Source organism: Eptesicus fuscus, chromosome 17, assembly GCF_027574615.1.
Source record: "Eptesicus fuscus isolate TK198812 chromosome 17, DD_ASM_mEF_20220401, whole genome shotgun sequence".
Taxonomy (NCBI): domain Eukaryota; kingdom Metazoa; phylum Chordata; class Mammalia; order Chiroptera; family Vespertilionidae; genus Eptesicus; species Eptesicus fuscus.
Window position 1 is genome coordinate 39,966,076 of NC_072489.1, and position 15,605 is coordinate 39,981,680.

Consider the following 15,605-nt stretch of genomic DNA (forward strand, 5'->3'; position numbering starts at 1 on the left):
GACCTTTACACCCTCACTGCTCTAAGTGGCCAGCTGGGGAAGGGCCTGCCCCTGGACAAGGAAGCTGTCTGCTGCTGAGGCCATCGCTGACGGAGATGACAGCTGAAGACTGTCTGCACTCCCAGACACCACTCCCTGCAGCTGAACATGCTGGGGTCCACCTCAGTGACATTGGGATGACAGCAAGACAGAGCCTAGAGCTGCCCACAGATGCCACATGAGAACTCCAATGAAATAACGGTATCCAACTGCCGTGGCCTGCTTGTCTAATAGAAGGAAGACCCAAATCCTTTAGCCCGAGTGAGTCTGGCTGTGTGGGACTGTGTTAACTTTAAATTAGTTTCACATTAATTTTTGCTGTCTGAGGACAGTCACCATAACCTTGTCTTCCCCTTTTGACTGCAGAACTTCTGGTTCCTCTTTGGCAGGGCTGTATGGTGAAGGGCTGAGGGAGAGGACACAATAAGCCCCAAAGCACATTTCTCTGACAAATAGTGAAAACAGAAAGTGGCTGAGGATTCCCTTCCTATGAAACATAAGCACAAAGGTCATTCACACCGTGGCAACGGGCCCTTTCTATCACTTCCCCTTCCCATGGTCTTTTAGTATTTTTCTATGTTCAGCACTTGCTGAATCAAACCCCAAGGTGAGAATTTGGGAGCATTGCCCCATAGTCTAAAAAGACAGGTGCCACTGCCTGTGCAGAAGATGTCCCCACAGGGGGCTACTATGTAACTTGGCATACTCACATGGTAGCCTCACACCTTCCTTGCCCTCCCTTTCTTCCTTCTCCCTCAAACTTAGGCATCCACACATCCAAAGGAAGGCAAGAGGTAGTAGATTGGGAAGAGGTAGGCCAGGCCCCAGCCTGGGGATGGAGAGCTACTTAAAAACAAGAATTGGGTTTTAATTAATATTATCAGTGAGAATGTACCATTTCAAACCATTTTGAAAAACAGTTTGTCAATCTCCTATAAAGTTAAATAAATACCATGTGAGCCAGCCATTCCATTAACTAGATAAATGAAAAACCCCCTATTCATGCAATGACTTCTACATGCTTGTTCATAGCAGCTTATTCATAATAGCAGCTGGAGACAACCCAAGTGTTCATCAATTAAAAAGTGTGATATGTTCTTATCATGGAACACTAATGAGAAGTAAGAAGGAATGAACTATTGATACACATGAAATATGAATCTCAAAAATATGCTGAATGAAAGTACATACTGTATGATTCCATTTATATAAAACTGAAAGTGCATACTGTCTGATTCCATTTATATAAAGCTCTAGAAAATTCATTTTAGCCGATAGTGACAGAAAGCAGATCCACAGTTCCCTGGACTAAAAGATAGGAGGGAATTGACTATAAAGGGCATAAGAGGACTGATGGAAATATTATGTGTCTAAATTATGGTGGCGATTTCATGGGTATATAAATTAATCAAAATTCATTGAAATACATACTTTAAATAAATGGATTTCATTATATGCAATATATTTCCCCAAAAAAGTTGAATAAAAAATAAAACATGTAGGCAAGAATATTCAAGAAAAATGTGAAAAGGAAGTGAAACCAAAGTTTAAACTTTTCACCTATTTTAACTTATTATAATTTACATTAAAACTATGCGACAGCCCAGCCAGCATGACTCAGTGGTTGAGTGTTGACCTATGAACCAGGGGGTCAGGGTTCAATTCCTGGTCAGGGTACATGCCGGGGTTGCAGACTTGATCCCCAGTAGGGGGAGTGCAGAAGGCAGCTGATCAATGATTCTCTTTCATCATTGATGTTTCTATCTCTCTGTCCCTCTCTCTTCCTCTCTGAATTCAATAATAAAAATTAAATAAAGAAATAAAGAAGGAAACCAATAGTGAACATAATATGTAATGGTGAAACAAGTGTTTCAATTACAAGTGCCATTGTTCTGGCGGCCCATTCTAGAGTCATCACTGGGACTCAACAAAGGAAATACATGCATCCTAGGAGATACATATATACATACATCCTAGAAAATGTGCTGGAAGGATATGGGAGTGTATTTGGTTATCATAATGATCAGGAGTATAATTATAGCAAACATTGATTAGGGTCCAAAGATACTAGATATTTGCAATCCAAGACCCCACTTCCCACACAACTTTCTAATGTCCTACTCCATTTTATATGTAAACACAAAGCATTTTTCTTTGCAAAAATGTAATACATGCGGAAAATTTTTCAGAAATTAAACAATGAAATAATTTGAAGAAATATTTGTATGTACTTGTTTTTCCCCCCAAACTTTACCAGGAGTTGTTGACTATTTAGAAAAATCTTACCTGTAGCAACACTGCAGATACTTGAATAGCCTGTACAACACACCTGTATTAGTCTACATTTGTAGTTGTCACATTCCCCGTGATAATGGTCATAAATAGAAGTGTCTGACAACTTCATTATGGCTGTTAGTATATTTATGTCCCAAACATTTACATATTGAAATAATGCTATCTTATAGTAAAACTAAAGGCCTGATGCATGAAGATTCGTGCAAGAATGGGCCTTCCTTCTCCTGGCTGCTGGCACCGCTTTCGCTCCAGCCTAGAGCCAACTTTCTGCCTTCCCACGCTGCCCAGAGGCCCGGAGCTGTTAGGGGGATGCAGAATGCCGATGAGGCAAACATCCCGCCCCCGGCCGCTCAGTGCCTGAGTATGCAAACTAACCTGCCATCTTTGTTGGGTTAATTTGCATACTCACTTCTGATTGGCTGGTGGGTGTTGCGAAGGTATGGTCAATTTGCATCTTTCTCTTTTATTAGTGTAGATACTTTTCCTTTAGTTCTTCCTACATTACATTATGGCATCATACTAATGGTTAGAAATCATGATATTAAGTAGTTTATCTTACCTATGAATTTCATTTCAGATTATTAAAGGTGCTGTTACATAATTTTTGTTATACTAATAAATCAGATGGAATTGAGAACCATTGCTCTAGTGCAACAAACAAAGTAATTGAAAGAAAATAGAGGAAAGAAAAAATAGAAGCTGATTGTTAGAGGTATAATTCTATTCTTAGAACTCAAGAAAGTCAACTAAAATGCATTAGAATTGGTAACAGATTACTATGGTAGCATTTATAGGATAACTGTAAAAGGTCTGACTGATGGTTATGAAGCATGCAATGGTTTTATTTTTCTTGATAAATATCCACTTTGTTTTGTAAGCCTCACTCCCCAACCTAACCCCACTAGCAGGGATGGGATGCAGGGTGGTGATGAGGACCAAGCATTGCCATGAATGTCTCTTTGGCTCTATGTAATAATTTCACTCCTTGTGGTGGTCATTTCTTACACAGGTACAGAGAAGGGCTGGTGAGTAGAGGAGAACAAGATTTACATTCTCTCTCTTACTCCCTCTCATCTGTTCCCCAGGTCAAAGCTCTCAGCAAAGGAGACTAGACCACAATAATTATGGTCAGCAGGGAAGGCTTTGCCCCTGGGCCATGACTGTTCTGAGATTTTTCCCATTTTGTTAAAGACACAGAGGAAGAAAAAAAACCAAACAATTTTAAAGAAAGAATAATAGTAAACAAAGAAGAAAATTACATATAGGCATGCTCAGAAAAAGAGAAAAAAGGACATGCTACCAAATATTAAGGTACTTGGCTCACTTGGGATGTGGAGAAGGTTGGGGGCATTATAAGTGACTTTTCCTTTACATGATTCTATATTTTAAAAACTTTACAATATGATCCAGCAACTCTACTCTTAGATATATACCCAAGAGAAATAAATCATGTGTCCGCACAAAAACTGTACACAAATGTTCATAGCAGCACTATTCATAACAGCCCAAAAGTAGAAATAACCCAGTTACCTTAGTTAGCATGAGGTAACTAAGAATAGTTATTATATTAACTGATAACTGAATAAATAAAATGTGGTATACCCATATGGTGGATTTTTTTGGCAATAAAAGGAAATGAGATACTGGCGTGTGCTACAACATAGATGACCTTTGAAGATGTTATGCTAAGTGAAAGAAGCCAGTCATATATTATATGATTCCATTTATATGAAAAGTCCAGAAGAGACAAATTTATGACAGGAAGTAGATTAGTGGCTACCCAGAGTTGGGAGAATAAGGCGAGTGAGGGGGGTGAAAGCTAAGGATACAAGGTTTGTTTGGAGTAATGAGAATTGATGGTGGTGATAAAGGCCAGTAAAAGCCAGCGAACTGTATGTTTTAAATGGGTCAACTGTACACTGTGTGAATTGTATCTCAATAAATTGTTAATATAAACTTTACAGAGAGCATGTATTACTTTTATGCTAATAAAAGTTAGTGATTTTGTATGTTAGATGTATACATTACCATACATATTATATATTAGCGATTTGCCACTGAAATTCCAAAATTATTGTAATAAGGCTTTGCCTTGGGTCCCTTGGATAATTACTATACATGGGTAAGTGATCTAACAAAAACAGGAAGGAATACAAAAAAAAGAAAGAAAGAAAGAAAAGCAATGTATAGTGAGCAGTGAACAAAATGGAGAATCCAGAAATAGAATCAGCTAAATATAAACTCATTATATGATATTGTAAGCTTTTTAAAACTCTGGGGTGAGGACACTTTCTTTGATGAATGGTGTTGGAATAATTAGACAGTAATTTGGGGAGGAAATTAAATCAGATCCATATCTTACAACACATTGCAAAAAGATACTTCAGATTGATTGAAGTGTTCAATATAAAAATCACATTAAATATAATAAAAAGGAAATGAGAATAGAGTATCAGATCTGCAGAGGACTGGTAACTTTCTCCATTCTAAATACAATAGAAAAGTATCACTCAAACCAGACAGTCAAAAATCTTTTTTTTTCATTTGTACACCTTGACAATTAAACAAAATTAAAATAAAATGCCATCAGATTAAAATATTTATTTTAAAAAGACAAAGGATTAATACGAAGATCTCATTCTAGCTATGAAAAGAAAAGAAAAGAAGAATCTAGTTGGTGAATAGGTAAAGAAAATGACCAGACAATTTGCACTGGGGAATGAATAATAAACAGACATATAAAATCTCATAATTGCTAGTAATCAAAGTTATGCAAATTAAAGCAACTGCATTCTGAATGCCGGCACTACTATGTTAATCACATGGTTGCCTTGGATTCTGGACCTTAACTTGCTTCAGCAAATAGACCTTATTTCCCCTTCTCCCTCTTGTGCGGAGCTAAATTAGTGCTCAAATCAATATGCTCATGAGCTACACAAGGTTAAAATTATCTTCCACTTATTCTCCTTTCCCCCTACCTTCATGCCCCATATCTTTTCTGGGGGGAAAATGTTAGCAAACATGTATCAAAACACACTGCCTCCAAGTCTTCTTCTTCTTTTGTTAAGTAAACAAGTTATAGATCTATAAAGCATACTTGAATGGACTTTTTAATCTAGGAGCTACCAGTGTCTCATGGATTCCCTCAGTCATTGTTTAGCTTGAGAACCGCTAGCAGGGTTACCTAAGACCATCAGAAAACACAGATATTTACATTACGATTCATTAACAGTAGCAAAATTACAGTTATGAAGTAGCAACGAAAATAATTTTATGGTTGGGGGTCGCCACAACATGAGGAACTACTGTATTAAAGGGTCGCGGCATTAGAAAGGTTGAGAACCACTGGGCTAGAATAAGGATGGACACCTCACCCAATCCATCAGCCTCCCAGGGACCTATATCATTTGTGTGACCTGGCTAAAAATAATAATAATAATAATAATAATAAAGATAAACTGAGCCTCTTAAGAATCTCTCTTAAACAAAGCAATACCTATTGGCAATTGAGTGTAGCTATTAGAGCTGGAATACCATCTAGCAACTAAACCAGTAGTTCTTTAACTTTAATATGCATGCGAATCACCTAAAATACAGATTGTTAAAATATAGATTGTGCCCTGGCTGGTGTGACTCAGTTAGTTGAGCATCATCCCATGCATTGAAAGGTCGCTGGGTTGATTCTGGGTCAGGGCACATGTCTAGGTTGTGGCTTGTTCCCCAGTAGGGGGTATGCAGGAGGCAGCCAGCCCATCAATGTTCTGCTCTCACATAGATGTTTCTTTCTCTCTCTCTCTCTCTCTCTCTCTCTCTCTCTCTCTCTCTCTCTCTCCCCTTCTCCCTCTCCCTCTCCCTTCCTCTCTCTCTAAAATCATATATATTCCTGGGCCCCACCAGAGTTTCTGATTCGGTAGGTCTGGGATGGGACCCAAGAATTTGCATTTCTAACAAGTTCCCAGACCTTTTTTTTTTTTTTTTTTAAAGAACCATGTTTTATTTTTTTAAATATTTTTATTGATTTCAGAGAAGAAGGGAGAGGGAGAGAGAGAGAGAGACAGAGAGAGAAACATCAATGATGAGAGAGAATCATTGATCGGCTGCCCCCTACTGGGGATTGAGCCTGCAACCCAGGCATGTGCCCTTGACCGGAATCAAACCAGGACCCTTTAATACACAGGCCAATGCTCTATTCACTGAGCCAAACCGGACCATTTTGATGCTACTGGCTCAGGGACCACACTTGGAGAATCACCAATCAGGACATTGTCAAGGTATAACTATTTCTGGATTCTGGGCAAACAGCATATGTGCAGAAGAGAGAAGGATGGAGAAGACCACAGAGGGAAGGAGAAACCTGACGTGATTCCTGACTGCTTTCCAGTTCCCTCGAACCCAGCTGTGTTTGGGTTCCTGATTTTAGATTCTCTGTGACCGCCCTGTACTCTTTTTCTCAATTCCCCTTGATTTTACTTGAGTGAGTCTCCTTGCAATGTACCAGGTAAAAGGCCTGCCTAGAACACAGTTGAAAGAATATTATGCCCTCCAATGGACACAAAGTTCATTAGTCCCAACTACATTCCAACCCGCCCACTGGGTAACCACGGTTATCAGATTGGTCTTTATCTTTCCATATCTTTGTCTAAGCTCCACATACACATATATGCAATGGTTTTACTATTTCTTTTGCAAAACTTAAATTGTTCTAAGTTAGGATTAAGATTCTACTCCTGTAATAGGCTTAAACAAGCTGGAAATTTACTTCTCTATTGCAGAATAGTCCTAAGGCAGGTGATCCAAGGCAAGGTGGATCTATTCTCTGAGGTCACCTTGGAGCTCCACCATCCTTGGGGTTGCCTCAACCACATTTTCCACAGTGGTTCACACCATGTCTATACTCCAGTCAACAGGAAGGGGAAAGGATGAGGGCATGGAGGCCTTCCTTTGCTTTAAGAAGGGGATCTCAAAGGTACATAGATCACTTCTAATCATTTCCCCCTTGGTCATAATTTAGAACCATACACACAACTAATTTCAAAGGAGGCTTGGAAATAGTCTCTAGCTAGCCAGTCATGTGCCTGGTTAAAATGTGGAGGTTCTTGGGTGGGGGGGGTGGGGAGTGGGAGAATGAATCTTGGGGGACATTTAGCAGTCTCTGCCACACAGACTATACACAGTGCTTTGTCATTTGCTTATTTATAATGTTCCTCTGAGTCAATAAATATAGATCCAATATGGTTTAATATGTGTCTAATATCTCACTGTGCAGTTATAATTCATTCAACTATTCTTATATTGGTAAATATTCTGGTTAAGTCCATCTTTCTATACCCATAAAGTTTCTTCAATAAACATGCTTGTTCATAGATTCTTGCTTCCTAGAGCTTTGGTTTCTGTTAGATGAATTGCCCAAATGAGTCAAAGAATATATGCATTTTTAATTTTTATATATATTGCCAAATTACTCTTCCAAAAGGCTATAATAATGTTATACATTCACCAGCATTTTCTCATATGTTCATTAATGCTCTTATTTTTTGCCCACGTGAATGGGTGAGAAATTCTACCTCATTGTTACTTAAATTTGGATTTCTCTGGGTATAAGCGAGGTTGAGGTTATTGGTATCTTTTTTGAAGATTTGGCTTTCCTCTTCTTGTATTGCTGGTTCATATCTGTATCCATAAGGATCCCAGCAGGAAACAGAATTCATCCCAGATGGTTCAAATAAAGGGACTGTAATAAAGGCACCACTTCCAGAGCTGGGGCAGGACTGAGGGAGTAAATAGAATATGGGAAGCTGGTGAGGCAGCCAGAGACAAAACAGCAGGAAGCTGTTTCTGCCTCCCGGGGCTGAAGGGACAAGATAGGGACCTAGTGGTCCCTGGTGAGTACTAAACCCTGGAGAAAAACTGTCCTGTGGGAGCTGTTGAGATGGAAACATCTCAACCTTTCTTTCCGTCAGCCCTCCAGTTTCCTGTTGGTTCTTCCCTTTTGCCAAAGTCGATGGGCAAGCCCACTAGCAAGAATCCTAGGTGGTGCAATCCACGGGCTAAGCTCCCAGGGCACAGGAGCAGGCAGGTGGCCGAGAACAGACCTGGGGAACAAACAAGGAAACCAGCTCAGCATCCATTACCCTTTTTCTATCTGTAAGGAAGAATCCAAGTCTGAGAAGTGAGGGAGAGGATGGTTAAGAAATTCATGAAAAAATTTTGGGGTAGAAAGAAGACATACTAGATACTAAAAAATTTCTATAACACTGTTCTAATCAAAAGAGTATAGATTATATTGTCCCTGGGGGAAACTCAATTAAAGAGAGAGAGGTTTTGCTCAGCCAGTGTGGCTCAGTGGTTGAGTGTTGACCCATGAACCAGGAGGTCACAGTTCGATTCCCCATCAGGGCACATGCCTGGGTTGTAGGCTTGATCCCCAATGTGGGCATGCAGGAGGCAGCCAATCAATGATTCTCTCTCATCATTGATGTTTCTATCACTCTCTCTCCTGCTCCTTTCCTCTCTGAAATAAATTTTAAAAATATATTTTAAAAAAAGAGATGCACACTTAAACAACTAGTTATCATTACTACCCATGATATGGGCAAAAATGTAAAATGTTGCTACAATCGAATGCTGTTGAGTAACGTGCATTCTTGGTCACTCTAACAAAGTAGTAAGTTAATAAATTTATTTCATACCTTATTTCTTTTGCTTGATTGACTGTATTTCCAAGCAAGTGACATTTTATCACCAGCTGCTGAGGATAACACCTGAATGAGGCGTGAAACGACACAAATCAGAAACTGTAGCCTGTGGGAGTCTGCTCACCGTGCTGGGTGACGGAAGTGATGCTCTGCCTTCCACTTTCCCAATATTCTGTGATGTGGTTTTCACAATTCCGGGAGGAATATTAGCAGGAAAAAAATTAATGTTCTATTGTTTCCTAAGCATACTGCTTGTTTTATGCAGTCCATATGTAACTTACTCTTCCACCAAATGAACTCTCCAACAGCATGAGGTAACTAAGAACAAAATTCTCATTTCCAAATAAAGCCTTTTGTTTTATTTTCTTCTTTACTTGCAGGTAGAGAATGAGGAAGTATCAGAAGCTGTAGGAGGGGGTTTTGATCCACATAAAGAAACACACTCCAGAAAGGGAACCTCTGGTTCACCTGGTTGCTCTTATTGTTCAGAAGAGGAAACTGTAAGCTAGGAGAGGCAAGATCTCAAGAAACAGAAAAGATGTAAATGTGTAGCAGTTGCCACTGGCCTTTATTATAAACTAGAGGCCCGGTGCACGAGAATTGTGCACTCAGGGGAGGAGGATCCCTCAGCCTGGCCTGCGCCCTCTCGCAGTCTGGGAGCCCTTGGGGAATGTCCAACTGAGAGCTTAGGCCCACTCCCCGCCTAAGCCGTCAGTTGGACATCCTTAGCGCTGCTGCAGAGATGGAGGCGGGAGAGGCTCCTGCTACTGCTGCTGCACTTGCCAGCCGTGAGCCATGAGCCTGTGAGCCTGGCTTCTGGCTGAGCAGCTCTCCCCCTGTGGGGGTGCACTGACCACCAGGGAGCAGCTCCTGCATTGAGCATCTGCCCCTGGTGGTCAGTGCGCATCATAGCAACTGGTCATTCCACCGTTCAGTCAATTTGCATATTACCCTTTTATTTTATCGGACTAGAGGCCCAGTGCACAAATTCATGCACGGGTGGGGTCCAGCCGGCCTGCCCCAATGAGAGCCAATGAGGCCAGGCCGGCGGGAGGGAGGGGACTTGGTAGGTTGGCCAGCCCCACCCCCAATCGGGGTGGTGGGGGGCAATTGGGGGCGGGGATGGCCTGGGCGAGGGGCCACGGGAGGTTGTGGGGGTACCGATAGGGGACCCAATTGGGCTGGTTGGCTGCCGCAGTGCATGTCATAGCAATCAGCCATTCTGGCATTCTGGTCGCTTGGCTTTTGTATATATAGATCAGCAATTTCCAACCAGTGTGCCATGGCACACTGGTGTGCCTCAAGAATTTTTAAAATATGCAACACTGACTATTTAGTCAGGGGCACTGACCTCTTTTCCCTTAGGCTGTCAAATAAAACAAAGACAGCAGTTAATACAGTAGTGTCTGGTGTGAGTGCTCTGTCTTAAACCATATGTAGGTCATATAACAGAGTTGCTTCTTATTGGTCACGTCGCTTAATAAGGTTGTGTCTGGTTGGTTAACTCTTGGTACCAGAAATCCTTATCTACAAATACAGGCACATGATTTTTTAAAAAGTCACTTTGGAGCAAAAAGGGTAATTACTGTTATTATTGTTATTATTATTTTGTAAACCAATCAAAATTATACCTATTTTTTTTGTTGGATTGGCCAAAAATATATATTTTTGGTGTGCTACAGAATTCTAATAATTGGTTTATATGTGCCATGAGATGAAAAGGTTGAAAATCACTGTTATAGATCATTCTGCAAGGGTTTTTATCTGCTTGTGGTCCAGCCCCCCTCTCTGCTATCACAGGCCTCTCAGAAGGAAGACCTTTCTGATGCAGGCTAACCACTAGGTGGCACTGTGCACTGCTGGACTAGTTCTCCTAGTACAATTGCCCAGCTGAAGGGCTTTCGTTTCTATGGACAGATCCTTTACAGGCCTGCAAAATCATAATTCTCCAAAATCCAGAAACTCAGCCAGTTTTGAGAGCCATCTCATCTTTATCATAAAGGGAAGAATTTGGGGTTGTGGATTGGGAGGGTTCTCCACTTTAAATATTTTCTGGAATTAGTCCCTTCCTAAGTTATTACTGTAAAGTTTGTCCAGCCTCTAAGGGCTTCTCAAGGTGCCCAGTGGCAGGTGAGCTATGAACTATGCAGCTGGGAGACAAGCGTGTGCAGTGTAGAGTACATGGAGATTCTTCAAGTGACCCCAGAAAAAATGAAAACCTCCCAAACACCTCAGCCCTTGCTGAACCTGTTGCTCATGAGCAACTTAGCGGCAGAATAAGGAGCTGCACTTGGAAGAAGTAGAATCCAGACATAACCCACCACAGACACGTCTTTGAGCTTGTAAGAAACATCAACTAAGTCATCAAGTGGCAGGCCCTGTCCCCTTCATCCAGAACCTTCCAGGCTCCAATGGCCCTCAGCTGAGAATCGCATCACGTCCAGTAGATCCGTATCATCACCTTCCATTGTTTTATGCCGTCCATATGTAATTTATTCTTCCACCAGATGAACTCTCCAACAGCATGAGGTAACTAAGAACAGCATGGGAGTGGTATTGACAATGTTGTCTGCCATTGACAACAGTAGCATCCTGAAGACAGGTCTTCCCATTTGATCAATGAAGACCAAAATAAGAAGCACAGAATCCCAGGCATACCTGGGTCCCAAGACCTTGAAACCACCCTGAGGACGTTGTCTTTTCATCAAGAGAATCAACTCTTGGAGAGGAGGTTCTTTGGGCAGGAGCAGGAAACGTAGATGGAGGACCTAGAGGAAAAAGGTGAGCTAGACTGTGATGCCGCAGAGAGCATCCTATCACTTGGCACATACTCCCAGGTCTCTGAAGTCACTGAATGCGCTGGTATGTCCTTCAGCAGCCTGTTGTCCAATCTGTCTAATGTAGAGAATGTAAAGCCACTGGAAGGTTCTGCTGCCCTCTCCTCTAACAGCTGAAGCCTAGCCTCAACTCAGGGCATCCTGGACCTCCAGCCACATGTGGTCACCAAGGACTTATGGAGCTAGATGTTGATCTGGACCAAATGTCCATCCTTAATTTTGAAGGTGACTAGATGGTGGACAACATGAAAAAGCAGACCAGGTGATGCCACTGCTCTCCGGAGCCTAGCTTTCTCCCTGTCAGTTCAGCTCCCAGAGACATCCAAGGAGAGATCTTGAGCGCAGGTGCCGGCCCAGGCAGAAGTGACCTGATTTGGCCTCGGGCTTTCACAGAGGAGATGCAGGAGCTACGGGCTGCCACTGATGAAGGTGGTGGGGAGGGGTCTAAGAGAATTCTATAAACCTGGCACTTTGAAGCAGTGCTTTTCCAGTTGTGGTCCCTTGACCTTCAGCATCAGCCTCCCCTGGGAACTTGTTAGCCATGTAAGACCTAAGACCTCCTGAATGAGAAACTCTTGCGATTGGGCCTCCCACATACACAAACTGTGTTTTGTTAAGTCTTTCAGGTGATTCTGATGCAAAAGTTTTGAAACACTGCCTAACACGATACATAATTGAAGGCAGTCCTGCCTCCATCCCAGGCACCATCTTAGTGGCTACATGTATAGCTTCAGCAAGCCTCTGGGAATGATTATTAGAAGCATTCTCATTGTCTGGCTTTGCCAGCATATTTTCCTGTGTACAGAATGCTGCCTGTGCTGGGCATCAGAAAGAACACACAATTAACCACAGCCCTTGTTGTTCAAGATTGATGTTGTAAAGCCCAGCACACAGTAGTTGCAATAAAATAAGATGTTATATCTATACAGTGCTATACACATTGAATCTCATATACACAACATTGAATGAAAAAAAAGCCAGATACAAAAGATGACATATCCTGTGACATCATGTATAGGAATACCAAGAAAGGGCAAAACTAACCACGATAGAAGTCAGAAAAGAAGTTACCTTTGATTGGGCATTATTGACTGAGGGGAGGAAGTATTGACTGACAGAGGGGTAAAGGGGTGTCTGGGATACTGGAATAGGTTGCATGGGTGCATAGGCATTTTCGAAAGCCATTAGGTGCTACACTTAAGAAAAAAAGAAAAAGCAAGTCTTCCTACTTAGATGATTGAAAACATATTCCGAGGAGAGGGAGTGAGGTGAGGTGGGAAGCTATGGGCCTGTACAGAGAGTAATGACACACTAGTTTGTTGAGAGTAGAGTATGGGTGAAGAGGAACAAGCAGCAAACAAAAATGGATATGTCTTTAAGTCTACTGCAAGAGACTGAGACAAGAAAAACAAACCATAATAAGGATCATATAAACATAGGAATGAACAGAAGAGGGGACCTAGCACCCAACTCAGCTTGGCTGGAGGTAGGGTGGGAGGGTTAAAGAAACTTGGGAAAAAAGGTATTTAGTCATGAGTCAAGGAGCTGATCTGCCATTTGTTCTACGTCTGCACAAATCCCCAACAAATGGTTGTGAAGTTTCCTATGAAAGGGAATCCAAAAATCTAGAAACTGATTCCAAGATCCATCAAGGAGCAAAGAAGGGGTTAATGAAGCAGCTGTCTGACCCAGGAGGGAAGGAACTATACAGAATAGTGGAGTTTTGTGCCCTAAATGGTTATCCACTGGTCCTTTGGAACTGAAGCAGCAGAAATTTAAAGGCTTTGGCATCAGGCTTGAATCTCTCAAAATTTAAACTCTTACCAAAATTTATATATTTTTCTTAATGTGGCGTTCTTTATGTAGTAGATCAAAACCTTTGAATATATCATTTATAAAAACCTACTTTTTTTTTAAAGAGAGAAAAGTAAACATTGCAGATGAGAGCTTAGCTGGAAACAAAGGTAGGAATACAACTATAAAAAAAATGAAAATAAGATAAAGAAAGAAGAAAGAAAGGGGAGGGGTAGAAATAGAATAAATGCAAATGACAGTCATTTATATAGTTGGGTCCCCAAGAAGAAAACAAAGCAATGAAACACAACCAACATTTAAGTGCTCCCTTTGGCAGCACATATACTAAAAGTTGGAACAATATAGAGATTAACATGGCCCCTGCACAAGGATGACACACAAATTCACAAATCACTCAATGTGTGTGTGAGTGTGTGTGTGTGTATCCTATATAATAAAAGGCTAATATGCAAATCAATGGAATGGCAGAATGACTGGTCGCTATGATGCTCACTGACCACTAGGGGGCAGATGCTCAATGCAGGAGCTGCCTCCTGGTGGTCAGTGTGCTCCCACAGGGGGAGCACTGCTCAGCTTATTGCTGGCGGGCGTAGCAGCTGAGGCAGGAGCCTCTCCCGCCTCCACGGCAGCGCTAAGGATGTCCGACTTAGGCCCATGGGAAGCGGGCCTAAGCCATCAGTGGGACATCCCCCAAGGGCTCCTGGACTGCGAGAGGGCGCAGGCCAGGCTGAGGGACCCTCCTCCCCTAAGTGCATGAATTTCATTCCCCGGGCCTCTAGTATAAAAATAAAGCCCTGGCTGGGTAGCTCAATTGGTTAGAGTGTCATCCTGATATGTCAAGGTTGCTGGTTTGATCCCTGGTCAGGGCACACATAGGAATCAACCAATGAATGTATAAATAAGTGGAACAACAAATATTTCTCTCTCTCTCTCTTTCTCTCTCTCATCAATTTTTTAAAAGGAGGAACTAACATTTAAAACTCTAATTAAGAAACATTTTCAGAAACAACTGAATACCTGAACCAACATATTGAAAAGGCCTATGAAGTATCTGAAAAAATTAACCAGAAATGATTACATCTGAGATGTATCTGGGCAAAACTATCAGATTTTAAAGTTAAAGAAAAAAATTCTGAAAGCCTGCAGGCAAAAAAAGGACTTAATAACTTGCAAGTGCAAAAGAATGAGGATAGTATCACACTTCTCAAAAGCAAGGCAAAAATGGAGCAGCATTTTCTAGAAACTGAATTAAAAAAGTGTAATCCAGGGCAGCCTAACTATTATTCAAGTGTCAAAACAAAACAAAACAAAACAAAACAAAAAAAACAAAAACCCCACATTTTCAGCATATGGGAACTAAGGGCCTTTCTTAAAGAATCTCTTAGAGCTTAAGCTTTATCCAACCAAGAAATGACTTGGAAAATTTTAACAAAAGGACTGATGGTGAATATTTCAATATAGATAACTTTAAATCAAAGACTAAAAAAGGTGAGAATGAGGTAGAAGACCAATGTACAAATGTAATATATTGTGGCAAAGTAGAAATAATACACCTGAAAAATGGGGGAAGAAATGGGAAAGAGGAAAGTAGAAAAAGCTGATTGTTGCATTGGCAACAGGTAGGAGTTAGAGGATGACATAGAACCTGATGATCTTATGGATATATATATATAAATATTTATATATATATAAATTTTCCACCCTGAATACACCTTCTCGTGTATTAAAAAAATTCTTAAAAATTGATCACATAGGGCATAAGAAAAACTTTAGTAAGTTCTATGAGGTGCACATTTCACAAACAACACTCTCTGGTCACAATGCAATAAAACAAAACTATTAATAAAAAAATTTAAAGGATCCTATACCCAGAAATCTTAAAAACTTTATATTAAATAATGTAATGGTTTAAGAGGAGATGCAA

General features: G+C 40.9%; 1 non-coding gene across 1 annotated transcript; it reads left to right on the forward strand.

Moving 5' to 3' along the window:
- Positions 1–13,981: 13,981 nt before the first annotated feature.
- On the forward strand, positions 13,982–14,086 carry LOC114232562 (U6 spliceosomal RNA). The gene has a single exon (XR_003618635.2). It is a non-coding gene; the product is annotated as a U6 spliceosomal RNA (small nuclear RNA).
- Positions 14,087–15,605: the final 1,519 nt, after the last annotated feature.